The sequence below is a fragment of the Glycine max genome, chromosome 15 (assembly GCF_000004515.6).
Source record: "Glycine max cultivar Williams 82 chromosome 15, Glycine_max_v4.0, whole genome shotgun sequence".
Classification (NCBI taxonomy): Eukaryota; Viridiplantae; Streptophyta; class Magnoliopsida; order Fabales; family Fabaceae; genus Glycine; species Glycine max.
This window is the reverse complement of record NC_038251.2, coordinates 18,033,797-18,051,902: the sequence shown is the minus strand read 5'-3', so window position 1 is coordinate 18,051,902 and position 18,106 is coordinate 18,033,797. Positions and strand designations below refer to the sequence as shown.

Genomic DNA, 18,106 nt, shown 5'->3' with positions numbered 1-18,106 from the left:
TATTTGGGGATGAGTACTTGAGAAGTCCAAACAACTACGACATCAATCACCTACTACAAATTGGAGAGGCTCGTGAGTTTCTAGATATGTTGGGTTCTATTGATTGCATGCATTAGGAATAAAAAAATTGCCAAGTTACAGGGCAAGACCAATATCGTAGAGGTGATCATTGCAAACCCACAATAATACTTAAAGTTGATGTGTCACAAAACTTGTGGATTTAGCATGCATATTATGAAGTTACAGGTTCAAACAATGACATTAATGTATTAAATTAATCATCTATGTTAATGATGCTTTGCAAGGGTAAGCTCCTCTAGTGCAATTTATAATTAATGGAACCCCATATTATATGGGATACTATTTTACAAATGACATTTATCCTAATTGGGTCACTTTTGTGAAGACCATATGCCCATGCTACAAGGAGAGAAAAGAAAGTTATTTGTAAAATGTCCATAATCGACAAGAAAGGATGTGGGGAGAGCATTTGGTGTACAAAAATCTCGATTTGCAATTTATGTGATCTATCGCGTAATTGACACATAGATACAATGAAGAATATTATATTGACATGCATTATATTGTCTAACATGATTGATAAAGATGCACGAGATACATACAACAATAATGCTAATGTTGATTATGATCATATAGACGAATAAATTTCAAACGTTCATGTATCTTATGGTGTTCTTCCCGACTTCGTTACATACCTATAAACAAAACACTATATGCATACAAGGCAAATTTATCAACAACTTCAATTAGACTTGATAGAGCATATTTGAGCACGTTTAAGCCACAACACTGATGAAATTTAATTTTTCTTGTTGAATGTCAATATTTAGTATTTTGTTGCTTATAAATGTTATGTATTTTTCGTCGGTTTAACTTTAAGTCATAAACAAAAAATTTAATTATCAATATTTTTATTTTTTGATATTAGTTATTTCACAATTAAAATGTTTATAATTAATCACTTAAAATTTAATTTAAAATTAGTTCATAAAATATATTTAAGTGAGATTCATTGTGGGACCCACAAAAAGTACCTCAAAAAGTGAGATCTATCATTAGAACAAAAAAATAGTTCTTGCATCCTATGTTGTACCATGGGATCTACAAAAGGTTATCTAGCTAAGAATCTAAAATGAATTCTACTACTAAAGATGCTTTAAGACCATAACAATAAAAAATTGTATGATTTGCACACTCAAAAAGCTACAATCCCCCTATGCACCACCCCAATTTGCCCATCACACTCTGCTGTTGTCAGTTAATCCATAAGAACATCTTTAATAGGGGCTCAAGAACCCCTCTTTACCATATCTACCACTATACATGCTTTAGAGATCTCGAGCATGGAGGTTGAGTTCCTCCTCAAGAATTCTCATGAATTGCTTTCATTTCAAAAAAAAAATATTTTTTAATGAAAAAATATTTTTTAATATCTCTCATCCTAACTGATTAATAAAATATATTCAAGTGAAAATGAAATATATTGTAAAATTCGTAAAAGTGACTTAAGATCTTAAAGTGAGATCTATTACTAGAGAAAAAAAAAAGTTCTTATATCTTATATAACATTATGAAACTAAAAAAAAAGTAATCCAAAAATCTAAAATGATCTTATCCAGCAGAATTTGAAATTGTTGGATGTCCTATATATTTAGATTTAGAAAAAGAAATGTAAAGAAAGTCTTTCACATGTTGTTCATTCATTTTATCCCGTACGTACTGCATCAATAACACTGACCAATGTATATATTTGCATTTTAATATTCGACCTGCATTCCTTTGGTTGTCAATTACAATCCTCAGTCCATATTAACATTTTTATGTATGTTAGGGATAAATAAGAAATTATTGAAGAATTGCCGCATTCAACGCAAATTGCATTTGTCTCCTCGCTAAGGTACTGATATAAAAATCATGTGATGAACGGGCATAATTTGAACTACGTACATAAACTGGACCACTGCATCGATTGGATTGCCAATGAAAGCATAGTATGCAGTATGCTTATATAAACAACAGTAGAACAAACATGAAAACGTGGATTAGTTGAAAAATCTTCTCTCTTCAAGATGGTGCCATAGCAAAATTTTCCTTTGGGTTGCTCCGTTGTGTGCATAACCTTAATTCAGTTCATTGCTTCAATGAGTTTCAGCAGCACATCCCAGAGCCTCTTAAACGAGGCAAGTACCTCCACCACTAATGCCTTTTTCATCTTTGGAGACTCTACTGTAGAGTGTGGCAACAACAACTACATAGATACTATTCCTGAGAACAAAGCAGATTGCAAACCATATGGATGACATAGTATTTTTTGAAGAACTCACTTGACGATTCCAAATGGCCGAGTCATGGTAGATGTTATAGGTATGCATTAACATCCTTTTTTCAATGTAAAAATTTCAAATGGAGAACTCTATTATTTTCACTGATTGATAATTCAACGAAAAAATATCTTTTAGTCTCCTCATTTTCCTGACATCTTTTAGTTCTGAAAATTTCATATCATTCAATTTAATTTCTATATTTTATCGAAAACTTATCTTTAGTCCTTCTTCATAGACTCTCGGATGTGACAAACAGAGTGCTTTTCTAAAAAAAATAATTAAAATGGTGTGCTAATTTGTTTTATTTTTTAAAAAAGAAATGATTAATATGTCTCCTCCAAACACATCCAACCGTAACTTTCAAGGATTTTATTTTTGTCTTTATTTCTAACATTATTTTTCAACAGTTGTTATAAATTTGTTGTTGTGTGATTTTGACTGTTCCTAGAATAGTGTTTCCATGAATTCGCATGCAATGATGTTAACACCATCTATGAGCTAAAAGAGACTGATCGAAAACAAGTTCTCTATAAAGTACAAAAGCTAAATTGGGTCGATGATATGAAAGTACTCTTACTAAAAACAAAATTTCAAGAAAAAATAGAGATAAAAAAAACATATTTTTTTCCTTAATTTAATTATCTTTGATTTTAAAGGATATCATTAGGCACCTTTTTAACGTGCACAATTGACTAAGATATTTATTAGCTACTTAATTCAAAAGTTCTATGTTCCTGTTGAACCTTTTTGTTTGGGCTTAGTATCATTTTTAATATATTATGTTTTGCCGTTATTTTGTTTTGGTTTAAAAGTTTTATTATAGTCTTTTATGTTTTTTAAATGTATTATTTTGGTATTTTTTTAATTTTTCGTTAGAAATATTAATATTTCATTAACTTTAAAATTTTTAAATAGTTTAATGTCACTTTTGGTCTTTTATGTTTTGCAATTATTTCATGTACATAATGTTTTAAAAGTTTCATTTTAATCTTTTATATTTTTGAAATGTATGATTTTGGTTCTTTTTTAATTTTCATTAAAAATATTAGTGTCCATAAGTGCTTTAAATTTTAAAATAATTAAGTTAACATATTAGTAGTTAAAAACCAACACTATCTTTTTTATTGGAAAAATTAAAAATCACTAAGTAAATGAAGAAAAAATAGATTTAAAATCATGAACAACAACACTCATATTATTATTATTTAATTTTATCAATTAATAACAATAATAATTTCATTCATCAATTATTCTCAATCACAATGGATAATGGTCATTTCCTCTCATGTCACTCTGCCTCATGCCACCGCCCCAAAAAGACCGCTGCCCACCCCACTTTCGTCTCTCTCAACCTCCCTAAGCTGCCAAAATTGTTGCCTCATTTAACGACAACTGTCTCGTTTTCGTCGCTGACAACAATGCATTGATAAAGGTGAAGAAGAAGACCGACAACTCTCGATTGAGGATGAGGTTTTTTATAGATTGAACTAGTTAGAATCATCTTCCAATGAAACATACATTAAGTTTTAAAAGTTTCATTCTAACTAGCTTTTTATGTTTTTGAAATATATTATTTTGAGCTTTTTTAAAATTTAAAAATTAATAAAATATTAATATTTCTAGCGAAAAATTAAAAAAAGAACCAAAATGATATATTTTAAAAACATAAAAATTAATATGAAACTTTTAAAACTTAATACAATAAAACAAAATAACTGCAAAATGAATCAAAATATTATTAACCCTTTTTTCTTAAGAAGCCAATATTATTATACTTCGTCCTTGGCGGGTGCTAAACCTTTTTTACATGCTGATACAGCTAAATATGCTAAGCTGCCACAAATTCCTCCAGTTTTACAACCAACTGTTGATTATAGTAACGGTATCAACTTTGCTTCTGGTGGAGCTGGTGTTCTTGCTGAAACCAATCAGGGGCTGGTAAATTAATTAGTTAATATATTGAATAAGCACGTGATATTTATATTTGACACGATTGCCATCTTAGATCAACATTATTTATTAGGTTTAAATATATTTTTATTTTTAATAAATATCTATTTTTTTATTCTCTAATAAATTTTTATTTTGTTTTAAATTTTTAATAAAATAATACTTATTTTTTATCCTTAACATTTTTTTATCCCGATAAATTAACAAATTTTATATTTTTTCTTTAATAAATTAATAAATTTTATTTTAGTCCCAACTAATAACAAATGAAAAAAATTTATTAGGATGAAAATATAAAATACATTAATTTTTTAGGGACTAAAAATAAGTGTCAAGGATCAAAAATAGAATAATTATTTTATTAGAAATTCAATGTAAAAAAAATTTTTATTAGGAAAGAAACCTAAAAGTCATATATTTATTAGAGATAAAAATATATTTAAAATTATTTATTATTACATAGTTTTTTCCGTCTTGTGTATCTATATGACTTGTAATTAACTTGTCAGCAAGATTTATCTAGAACTCTATAATAAGCTGTTATTTTTATATAGGTGATTGATCTTCCAACACAATTAAGGCACTTTGAAGAAGTGAGAAAATCACTAGCAGAAAAGCTTGGAGAGAAGAAGGCAAAGGAACTGATCTTAGAAGCAATTTATTTCATTAGCGTAGGAAACAACGATTAAATGGGTGGTTATCTTTTTAACCCAAAAAATGCAAGAAAGCTTGAATCCTCAACAATTTGTTGGGATGGTCATTGGAAACTTGACACAGGCAATCCAAGTCAGCCTTATTAGCCGCAAATTAAAAATGAGGTACCAAGTTAGTCCTTGAATTTCTATATATTTTATCTTATTGTTATTTTAGTCTTTGAAATTAAAAAAAAATTCAAATAAGTCTCTAAAATTTTTTTCGGACGTCATTTAAGTTACTAAAGTTAACTTTTTTTTTTCATTTTGTTCCTACTCCAGGGTTTAAGTCATAATAAAAACATGTGTTAAGGACCCAAATGCAAAAAGTGATTAATTTCATAGACTTAAATAAAATCCTAATTTGACAGATTGATTTGAATTTTTTTTAGTTTTAGAAACTAAAATGACATGATCAAGATACAAATTTAGGGATTAAATTAATTATTTACTCACAAAATTAACTCAACTAAATAAAGCCCAAGATAGCTTTCTCAATAATCAAGAATCTACTAACAAGTTATTCTGATTTTGTGTGTACAGTCTCTACATGAGAAAGGGGCTAGAAAGTTTGGATTCGTAGGTTTTAGTCCTTTGGGTTGCTTGCCAGCGCTTAGAGCTCTAAACCTGAAAGCTAACAAAAGTGGTTGTTTTGAAGCAGCTTCAATTCTGCTCTTGCTCTAGCACATAATAATGCTTTGGGTAATGTTCTCACAAGCCTCGAGCATGTCTTTGAAGGATTCATGGACTCTAACTCTAATTTCTATGATTGGCTTCATGATAGAATACATAACCCCACACAATATGGTATGCATTGTAATTTGCAACCGATTAATTAATATTCCTAACTGCCACTAATATTATCAATCACAATTAATAAGTACCCAGTAGAATTTTGAACTTTTTGGAAGGTTTTAAGGATGGAATTAATGCTTGTTGTGGAAGTAGACCATACGGAGGCATTTTCACTTGTGGTGGTACAAAGAAAGCTAAAGAGTAGTGCTTATGTGACAATGTTGAAAACTATTTGTATGGTGGGTTCTTGTTAGCAATTTTAGGTCATACATATATATATCACATAATTGAATGAGTTAGACCATTATATTATTAGCCAAAATATTAAAATTGTCTAATCAATATAAAATTATGGCTAAGGGCATATATGTCATGAAAGGTTAATTGTGTAGATACCATTAGTGATATTATAATTTGATGAGGGGTCAAATTATAATTATCAAATTTGGGGTAATTGATGGCAGTTACCAATATAAGAGGTTATGGTGCCCATTTGTAGAAAGCAACTCATACTGTTTAGCTTTTCTCTTTATCCGGTCACAAGAAAAAAATTCAAGAAAAAAAAGGATTTTCTACGTTTGGAAGATCATAAAACCAATCTTCTCATCAACCTTTCATCATCATTTCATTATGGCTAATCCAGGTACGCTACGCTTCCGCATTTAGTTTTCATCATGATTTTGAGTATGGGAACATAATGGAGTTTTATTCATCTTTATGCAATGATTTCTCTCTACATGGATAGAAAGCATGTGGTTAGGATTGATGATTGTCTTTTAGAATCAAATTATGTTGATTAAATTGAATCCCAACATTTGGTGTTAGAGCCACCCATACTTGATTCATGTATGATTTTGGAAATTTTATTTATTCAGGCTGCTGGCATATTCTAAATTTTAAATAAATTTAGATATTTTATATATTGTTGGTAAGATCAAGCAAATTACTTTAGATATTTTACATATTTTCATTTTCATGTACTTTGTGCTCGTTCTTACTTTTAGAGGCCACTACAGTACATCAAAATAACAATCATGAGCTTCTAAAATTTAAAATAAATAAATAAAGTTAAAATAATTTACTCTAGAAATGTTTTAAGGTTGGATTTGGTGCATCAATGTTCAAAATTTAGCTATGGTATATCATTTTAATTGCTTAGCATTTAAATGAGCTAATTGAATCAAGATATCACCAAAGTGACCTCTCTTGTGTAGATTGTTCATGAGAAATGTTAACATGTGTGATTATTTATATGAATGGTGATTAACCCAAAGGAAAGTTAGCATTTAACTAATTTACATACAGACCTGTAATGTTAAACATGTGATAATTATGAGGTTTTGCATGTGAATGATAAGTCACATCAAAAGATGGGTTTGTTATTTGATATGCTTTTACTATCAACGTTTGAACATTACAACAAGGATATCACTAGCAATTAATACCAGTGTCTGAAGACTTGATATTAATGGTGCACTAGGTATCTTGAGATGGGATATACCATTATTTAAATGCATTGATGACTGTTATGTTATGTGAGCTTATTGTATTATTTGTTTTGATCTTTTCAGTTGTTGCTTCTATATATGCTAATCTGAATTCGGTTCCGGTCCTTAATGGTACAAATTTTAAGGACTGGGAAGAGAACATGGAAATTGTTCTTGGCTGCATGGATCTAGATCTTGCATTAAGGATTGAGAAACCCCCTTCTCCTACGGATTCTAGTACCTCTAACCATTAAGTGGGATCACTCAAATCGCATGAGTCTTATGATCATTAAGTGTGGCATTCCTGAGGTCTTTAGGGGCAATGTTTCAAATGATATAATAACTAGTGCCAAAGAATTCCTTACTGAAATTGAAAATCGCTTTGCAAGAAGTGATGAGGCAGAAACAAGTACTCTCCTTCAAAACTTGATTTCCATGAAGTATCAAGATAAAGGAAATGTCAAGGAATACATTATGGGAATGTCAAATATTGCTTCAAAATTAAGGGAGCTTAAGCTATCAAAAGACTTGCTTATTCATTTAGTGTTAATTTCTCTACCTTTACACTTTAGTCAATTTAAGATCTCTTATAACTGTCAGAAGGAGAAATGGTCTCTTAATAAACTCATTTCATATTGTGTGCAAGAAGAGGAAAGGCTGAAGCAAGAAAGGACTGAAAGTGCTTACGTTGTGAGTACCTCTAAAGACAAGGGCAAAAGAAAAAGAACCGAGGAGCCCAAGAATGAAGCTGCTAAGGGTCCAACACAAAAGAAATAAAATCAAGGTGACAACTATTTCTTTTGCAGTAAACCTGGACATGTAAAAAATAAATGTACCAAATATCATGTTGGGCATACAAAGAAAGGTATGTTTCTTACTTTGGTTTGTTCTAAGGTCAATTTAGCATCAGTACCTAGAAACATTTGGTGGTTAGATTCAGGTGCCACTATTAACATTAGTGTTTCAATGAAGGGTTGCCTAAGCTACCGGAAGCCAATTGATTCTGAAAGATGGATCTATGTTGGAGAAGGTAAATCGATGGAGGTGGAAGCTATAGAACATTTTAGATTATTATTATGTACTGGTTTTTATTTGGATTTGAAAGACACTTTTGTTGTACCTTCATTTAGACAGAATTTGGTTTCAGTTTCTTATTTGGACAAATTGGGTTATTTGTGTTCATTTGGAAACAATGTGTTTAGGTTATCTTTTAATTCAGATATTGTTGGAACTGGTTCACTCTTGGTTAATAATAATCTATATTTACTTGATACTGTAGCTTCCTATGGTGAATCCTTTAATGCAGATTTGTGTGGTACTAAGCGTAGAATCGATAATACAAACTCAGGAGTATTATGGCATAAGCACTTAGGTCACATTTCTAAGAACAAAATTGAACGACTTGTGTCAAATAGAATCTTGGATTCCATTGATTTCATAAGATTTAATGTTTTGTGTTGAATGCATTAAAGGTAAACAGATCAAAAGCAAGAAATTAGGTGCATATAGGGCTACAAACGTCTTGGAATTGATACATACGAACATTTATGGGCCATTTCATACACCTTCATGGAATGGTCAACAATATTTATATCATTCATAGACAATTACTCCAGATATGCATACTTGTTTCTTATACATGAAAAGTCACAATCTCTAGATGTGTTCAAAACATTTAAAGTTGAAGTTGAAAATCAACTCAACAAGAGAATCAAGAGTGTCAGATCTGACTGTGGTGGTGAATACTATGACATATATGACGGTTCAGGTGAACAACGTCTGGGGCCTTTTGCCAGGTACCTAGAGGAATGTGGAATCGTCCCACAGTACACCATGTCGGGGTCACCTAGCATGAATGATGTGGCTGAAAGATGAAACAGAACTCTTAATGATATGATAAGAAACATGATTTGTCATTCTAACTTACCAGAGTCACTATGGGGAGAGACACTAAAGATTGCAGGTTACATTCTAAATAGAGTGTCAACAAAGACAACTTCCAAAACACCTTGAGCTTTGGGTTGGGCTAAATCCTAGTTTGAAACATTTTCATGTATGGGGATATCCAACTGAGGCAAGGCCTTATAAGCCAAATGAAAGGAAATTGGACTCCCGAACAGTGAGCAACTACTTTATTGGTTATTCTGAAAGATCCAGGGGTTATAAATTTTATGATCCCAAATTAAAGACAATTTTTGAGACGAGAACCACCACATTCTTTGAGGATATTGAGTTTGGGGGGAAGAATAAGGTTAGCGACTTTGTCTTAGAGGAAGAATCAGTAGCGATTCCAAAACCGATTCATACAGTTGCTTTTGATTAAGCAAATTTGAAACCTCTACAAGATATTGTTATTGAATCCCCCACTTAAGATAATTTGGTCATTCACAAAGAACAAACTCAAAATCCTCAAGAACATATGCTTCATGAGCCAGTATCTTTGCGGAGATCTACAAGAGAAAGGAGAAATGCTATTTCAGATGATTATGTGTTATTTCTCCAGGAACATGAGAAAAATAATGGTATGATGGAAGATGACCCAGTCAACTTCCATCAAGCCATGCAAGATTCCAACTCAAAAAAGTGGATTGAAGCAATGAATGAGGAGTATAAGTCCATGCAAGACAACAAGGTTTGGGAACTTGTCCCATTACTAGAAGGTGTGAAACCCATTGGTTGCAAATGGATATTTAAGACCAAGTAGGATTCCAAAGGTAATGTGGAGAGGTATAAGGCTCGTCTTGTGGCGAAGGGCTATACCCAAAAGGAAGGGATTGACGTTAAAGAGACTCTTTCTCCAGTTTCATCGAAAGACTCTTTTAGGACAATCATGGCTCTTATTGCACATTATGATTTGGAGCTTTATCAAATGGATGTCAAGACGACATTTCTCAATGACAACATTGATGAGACAATTTATATGGTGCAACCAGAAAACTTTGTGTCAAGAGACCCAAAGAATATGGTTTGCAAACTGACAAAATTCATTTATGGGCTAAACAAGCATCTCGTCAATGGTACCACAAATTTCATCAAGTAATTCTCTCATTTGGTTTCGAGATGAATCTTGTTGATGATTGTGTGTATCACAAATTCAGTGGGAGCAAGTACATTTTCCTGGTCTTATATGTTCATGACATACTGCTTGTCACTAATGATACATGCATGTTGCACGAAACCAAGAGGTTTCTATCAAGAAACTTCAAAATGAAAGATCTTGGTGATGCCTCCTTTGTATTAGGAATTCAGATACACCAAGATCGATCTTGGGGTATTCTAGGATTATCACAAAGGAGCTATATCGAAAAGGTACTTAAAAGGTTTGGCATGTAGGAATGTAAATCCGGGGATACTCCAGTTGCTAAAGGAGACAAGTTTAGTCTCAAACAGTGCCCAAAAGGAAATTTGGAAATTCAGGAAATGCAGAAGATTCCTTATGCATCAGCTGTAGGGAGTTTGATGTATGCCCAAGTATGTACATGTTCGGATATAGCATACATAGTTGGGGTATTAGGGTGATATTTAAGCAATCCAGGAATGGATAATTGGAAAACAACCAAAAGAGTTATAAGGTATTTGAAGAGAATAAAATATTATAAGCTCACGTATAAGAGGTCAGATCAGTTGGAGATCACTGGGTATTCTGACTCAGATTTTATAGGATGCCTAGATAGTTTGAGATCCACTTCAAGTTACATTTTCATGTTAGCCGGTGGTGCGGTTTCTTGGTACAGTGCCAAGTAAACCCTTACTACTTCATCCACTATGATGACAGAATTTGTGGCATGCTATGAGGCATCAAATCATGGAATATGGCTGAGAAATTTTGTCACAGGGCTGCAAATTGTGGAAGGAATTGAAAGACCACTTAAGTTATATTGTAACAAGAAATCAACTGTATTGTATTCTAACAACAATAGGAGCTCGACCAAGTCGAAGCATATTGACATCAAGTTCCTAGTTGTTTAGGAAAAAGTACAGAATGGACAAATTTCCATAGAACACTTAGGGACAAACTGCATGATAGCAAATCCTCTTACTAAGGGACTTCCACCCAAGGTCTTTCATGAGCATGTTGCTCACATGGATGTTTTACAATTCGAGGAATCGTTGGTTTAGTGGGAGTTAGTCACTTTTATGTATTTTATGTTCTATGTTAGATTTTATGTATGCATACATTGACTTTTGGATATATTTGGTTATATATATATGGTTTATTATTCAGTTATTACACTTTGTACATTAAGGTTATTAAATGATCTAATTGAGGTAAAGTAGGACCAGTTGAAAATAGACGTGTACAGGCCACCTTCACGTAATTTTCATGTTACACATTGCATGATGAGTCTATGTCATTTGATTATGTCAGCATTAGTGATTATTGATGGGTTTAGTTGTGATTGATACAATGAAAACTATTTTGGTTCTACATGCGGATGTAATCAATGGACAAGTTTTTTGGAATATGCTCACAAATTTTGAGCTCATAAAGTCTAACACATTCATAAGGATTGTAAGGATATATATGTGTGTGTGTGTGTGTGTGTGTGACCAATGGGAGATTGTTAGCAATTTTGGGTCATACATACACACACACACACACACACACACACACACACACATATATATATATATATATATATCACATAATTGAATGAGTTAGGACCATTATATCATTAGTCAAAATATTAAAGTGGTCTAATCAATATAAAATTATGGCTAAGGGCATATATGTCATGGAAGACTAATTGTGTAGATACCATTGGTGATATTATAATTTGATGAGGGGTCAAATTATAATTATCAAATTTGGGGTAATTGATGGCAGTTACCCGTATAAAGGTTATGGTCCCCATTTGTAACATGTACAGTTTGGCTTTTCTCTTTATCCCGTCAGAAGATAAAAATTTAGAGAAGAAAAAAAAAAGGTTCTCTACATTTGGAAGATCATAAAACCAATCTTCTCATCAACCTTTCATCATCATTCCATTATGCCTAATCCATATATGCTTCCGCATTTTGTTTTCATCATAATTTTGAGTATGGAAACACAATGAGGTTTTATCCATCTTTATGTAGTAATTTCTCTCTACATGGATAAAAAGCATGTGGTTAGAATTGATGATTGTCTGTTAGAATCAAATTAGGTTGATTAAATTGAATCCCAACAATTCTATCCATGGAACAGAGAAGGAACAGTTCTCTAAGGTGTTATGGAATGGACCACCTTCCTCGGTAGGATCTTACAATTTAAAAACTTCTTTCAACAATGAGGTGATGAAACTCACTATTGCTGATGTAGTTGATGCCCCAGAAACTCAGCAAGGACAACTTCCCTACTGAGCTTATTCACAAAAAAACAATAAAATTAAAAACATTTTTAATATTTGTATAGTATATGCAAAGTCTGTGACATGTTAGGTTATAAATGCACACTTGCATGCCGAGTGGAGCCCGGTTCGATCACTATTTTTTTTAATTACCTTTCAAACAATTTATACTTTTAAAACTTAAATTTTGATATTTTTTCCAGAAGTATCACTTACTACATAGTTTTATTTATCTACTTCTATACTAATTCTAACTACATAGTTGGATGCTTTGTCTTTGTCTTGGCATATGCCTTTTGTACCTACTTAAAATTGGGGTTCTTGATCACGGAAGTTGTGACAGGATAATTGAGTTTTCTTCCTTCTTCAAGAGCTTATGTCAGCCACGAACACAAGAGAAGATTTGAAAACACAGGTCTTGAAAAAAAGAAAATTAAAGTGATATATTTTATTATTTAATTTAAGAGAAATAGGTAAAAAAAATTGAATAAAAATAATATTATAAAATTATAAAAAATACTATATATCATTAATGCTTATATCCAATCATGTAATGAGAGAAAATGTAGACGAAGTAGTGACTTATATAAAAATTAATTTTCAATTATTTGACTTATATTTGTTAAATAAAACATGTGTCTTATTTCCTTCAGCACATCCTTGTTTCTGTCGTCAGAAACAAAGAGAGTCTGGGCTCGAGTGACCATGTAGAGAAATTCATATTTTTTGTAAGTGCATATTTGATTTCATGTAATTATCCGAAATCTCAATCATTAGATTTTATATATTTCACTTATCAAATTTCACTATATATTTACAATGGAATTTGATGAGTTTGTCATAATATATTTGACTCGTGCATAATATCATAAGAAATGAATGCATATTTTTGGTAGTCGACGATAAATATGAAAAAGTGTATAAAAATATAAAATTTAGATATTATACCTTGTTGAAGTAAGCAACCATGATATATATGTTTGGAATGGATTTCATTTTGAGAGAGTTGAAAAAAATACTATTTTCTTAAAAGGATAATTGATTTTGAGTTTAAAATTAATTTTAGATAAATTTTCATGTGTTTGAATTTCTCATCGGAGAAGAGATCAAAATTAATTCAAGGTTCGTAATTGATTCTAACTTGAAGTTGTTAGACAAATGGCCTCAATTATCTTAAGAAGGGGGGTTGAATTAAGATAACAAGAACTATTCCCCAATTAAAATTTCACTCTCTTTTTAGATTAACAATGCACCCTTAACATGAATTACTCAAAAGACAATTCAAAATAAACTTCTTTCAAGCCAAAGATAAATATCAATAAATAAAAGAAGTTTAAGGGAAGAGAGAAATGCAAACTTGATTTATACTGGTTCGGCCATTTCCCATGCCTACGTCCAGTCCTCAAGCAACCCACTTGAGATTTTCCATTCTCTTTGTAAAACTCCTTTTACAAAGTCTGAACCACACAGGGACAACCCTTCCCTTGTGTTCAGGAATCCTTTACAACAAGAGACCCTCGGTCTCTTAATCCCTTTTCAGAAGTAAGAAGAAGAGAAGAAGAAATCGCTCTTGAAAGAGATAGGTTTGTACAATGAAGATCAATCACAATTCCTTATTGAATATGCAAGTGTTTGACCAAGGAATCTTTGAGAGGATAAGACATTTCAATTCAGAAAAACTCTCTTAATCTTTTGAGAGGATAAAACTTTTTGGGCAATGAAAAATCTCTCACAATTCGTGTTTCCAAGTCACATATAAATAGCCCTTTGATGGCCATTCATAAACCATTTGAATAGATGTGACTCTTGGAAGTTATTTTCTGAAGATCTCCTCTGGAAATCGATTACAGGATTTGTGTAATCGATTACAAGTTTTAAAATTTGAATTAAAACGTTTATTAACGACTGATAATCGATTACCAATATTGTGTAATCGATTACACAATCTAAAATTTGAATTCAAAATTTTTAATAGCTGTTGTAAACCATTTTTTGCCACTGGTAATCGATTACATCCTCCGGTAATCGATTATCAAAGAGTAAATATCTTGAAAAACACTTTTTAACTTAAATTACTTGGCCAAACCTTTTGTTATATCAATTATGAATTCCCTTCTTAAAATACTAGTGATCATCTTGATGTTGTGTCTTGTATTCTTGAATCATTGTATTCTTGAATCATTGTCTTGTATTCTTGAAAAACGCATTTGCATCAAATCATCATGATCATCATCAAAGCATCAAAGTCATTTGCTTCTACAGAAGTACCTTTAGTAATTTTTGCATTAGATCCAAAACTATGTATTGAGTTTTACTCATAATTTGATTTTATGATAAAAATATTTGAATATAAATTACATCACTTCAAAATCAATTTTATTCAAAATTAATTTTGTCAATGTTCATCCAAACATACACTAAATTTTGTAGCCGAAGCCAACATCCAACAAATAGTTTCTTAACATGTATTCATGATTTTAACCATGTTGCTTAAAAAATGATTTTATCCAACATGACTTTCTTTAGTTTGAACATTAATTAAGGTTTATAATTTTTATTTACGTGAATATAATGAGATAAATTTTACATCTTAAATCGATAAAAAAGATTTAAAATCGTGTCTTAAAATAAAAAATATTGTTGTTTCAAAAGGATCCTTTAACTTCAATTTAAAATTATATAGGACTAAATTGCATTTTTTTTAAAAGATAAAAATTAACTTATATATACATTTAATCTAAATTATTTTTATTCTTTATTAATAATAATAATTAAATTTTAATGTTATATCATTATTATTTAATGTGGTCCAGTTTTACTTGTTTGTTTACTTATTTCATAGGTGTATTCAAATAGGATTTTAGAGAATTTTAAAATATTTTTAATAAAAATGTTTTGTGATATTTAATCAAGATAATTAGAATTTTTAAAAAGGTATAACAAAATTCATTGATACTTAATTAAGATTTATAAAACAAAATAAAATCATCTAATATTCAAAAGTAATTTTAGTTGATTTTTTTTGTTAAGATAAATTTTAATAAATTTTATGAGATTTTTTTAGTAAAAAATATAAATAAGACATCATCAAATAATCCTTAGGATTTTTCCAGACTTTTTTTTTTTACTTTTTTCTTTTTCTACCGGTTGTAATTTTTTCTTCTCCCATCACATATGGCAAGTGGATGATGGGGAATGATACTTTTCTTCTTAGTTTGTGATTGGTATACGTTGCTTTTTATTGGAGTGTTGTTTTTGTGCTCTTTGGTTACATATATTTTTTACAGAATTCGTGTGGTAAATATTGCTTAACCAGGGGAGCTACTCTGGTACCTTTATTATTGATATACAATTTTTTACCGAAAAAAAAAGCATATAATTTCATTAGGAAAAAAAGAAGAAAAAAAAGCTAGGCATCATGGCACATAGAGGAAGGCTGCAGGTAAAGATTCAATCATATCGCACGTGCAGCGAGACAAGAATTTTATGGGTTTACATCAGAGGAGATATTACAGTTATTTTGAGTTTTTATTAGTTATGGAAACTTTAGAAATATCGTATTAATCTAATTTTTGAAGGATGTCTATGAGTCATAAACTTTATATTATTTATTTGTTATAATTTTAAATATTTTTTAAAAATTCATCCTATCCTTTTAGATCTTATAACTTTATAAAAATAAAAAAAATTATGTATTCATATATTATAAAAGTACAAAATCTTAATCATAATTTTTTTTGTTTTTTTTAATTTAAAGTCATTACATTACGAAATCTTTTAAAATCTACATGTCAAAATAATTTACTAAAATTCTAATTCAATACATCTTTTTTAATTTTTAATATGGATATTGAGACATTTGTTTGTGTTTATTTTTTTTGAATTTTTTTAATAAAATAAATTATTGTCTAGTGTTTATTTAAATTACTTTTCTGCAATAAAATAAATTACATTTTTTTGTGTTTAGCTGTTTCCCGTATGTGACTAGACGGTTGCCATGCTGGTAATGGGTACTCGTTTCGGTTTGAATTTTGAACTCACAAGGTTTGAGTTTTAATATTTTTTTATAGCGTGTGTTCAGGCCCTAAAAATGGGTTGGAAAATAATAATAATTATAATTATAATAATAATAATAATAATAATAATAATAATAATAATAATAAATATCCATTTTGGATCCTAGTCTGAATGTGTGAGAAGTTGATATATTAGTCTTTTAAAATAAAAATTTTAAATTTAATTCTCAAATATCTAAAAAATATAATAGATTGATCATGTTATTATAACTCTCATTTGTTATCAGTAAGTGGGTGTCTATGTGATATTTTTGGTAATAAAATGAAAATTGACTATTATCATATGATTAAAAGTTGACTTTTTAATTTTATCTTTAAATTTAACAACTTAATGTATTTTTAGTTTTGAATTTAATCATTTAGTTATATTTTGACCCATAAACTTAATTATGTATTGTTAATTTGATTCCGAAAGTTTTTTTTTAATTTTTTTTTATTAAATCTCATGATGCATGCATATAAGTTAATAGTATAGTCATAGCCTTATAATCCTTTACTTCCATTCTATATCCCTCATATCTTGATTTTCACATCCACCATTGCATGCAAAGTTTGTCATTTGTTCAACTAAAACATTAATTCTAATAAGAAAATAACTCAAAATCATTATAAAAAATTATCTAATTTTTTCTTAATAAAATTGTCTAGCTTCTTTAAGAAGTTACATTATATTCAATTAAAAATTTTTAAATAGCTTCTTCAACTATCTAAAATAACCATTACATTTAATTTTTTTATGTCTATATAAAAAGCACTTTTAGGAGAAAAAAATAAAAAGAAAAAAATGAGATAAGATTTTCCATAAGTTAAAATGATTCGACAAATAATTATTTTTATATATTTTTTATATTTAAATATTTTTTCTTAAAATATTAAATTACTTTTATACACAAGATGCGAAAGTTGCATTTCCAAACATTTAATAAAGTTATATTTCCAAGACTTAGAAGACTCAAATTTAAAATTATTGATTAAGTTAAAATGATAATACACCAATTCATCTGGTACTTCGATGGTAACATTCATTATTATTATTGCATTGATGCTTAAAGTTTTCAGTCTATATTAATTATAATAAGATATTTGTAAATTATTATCAAATAATCTTTCATTTTATTTTTTATTGGATCGAATAATCTTTCATTAATTAGGCATTTAATTTTTTTTTTGGGTAAACACACATTTTTAGTTTAAGACTTAGATGCTTGGAATTCAAAAGTCTTATCGAGTGGTGAATTCACTCTCTTTCAAAATCTAGTTTGTTTTTTCATTCACATAATCAAATCCAAATTTTTATTTTTTTAAAGTCAATTAAGTTACTTATCCTTCAATGCAAGAACATTGCTATTTATAACACTATTTTCAAATTAAAATTTCAAATACCTTTGATTTATATTAACATAATATTTTGTTTGTATTTACATTTTTTTT

General features: G+C 29.7%; 1 pseudogene; it reads left to right on the top strand.

Annotated features, from left to right (window-relative positions):
* The first annotated feature begins 1,364 nt into the window (after positions 1 to 1,364).
* Positions 1,365 to 12,612, top strand: LOC100800160 (GDSL esterase/lipase 4-like; annotated as a pseudogene).
* The last annotated feature ends 5,494 nt before the right edge of the window (positions 12,613 to 18,106 follow it).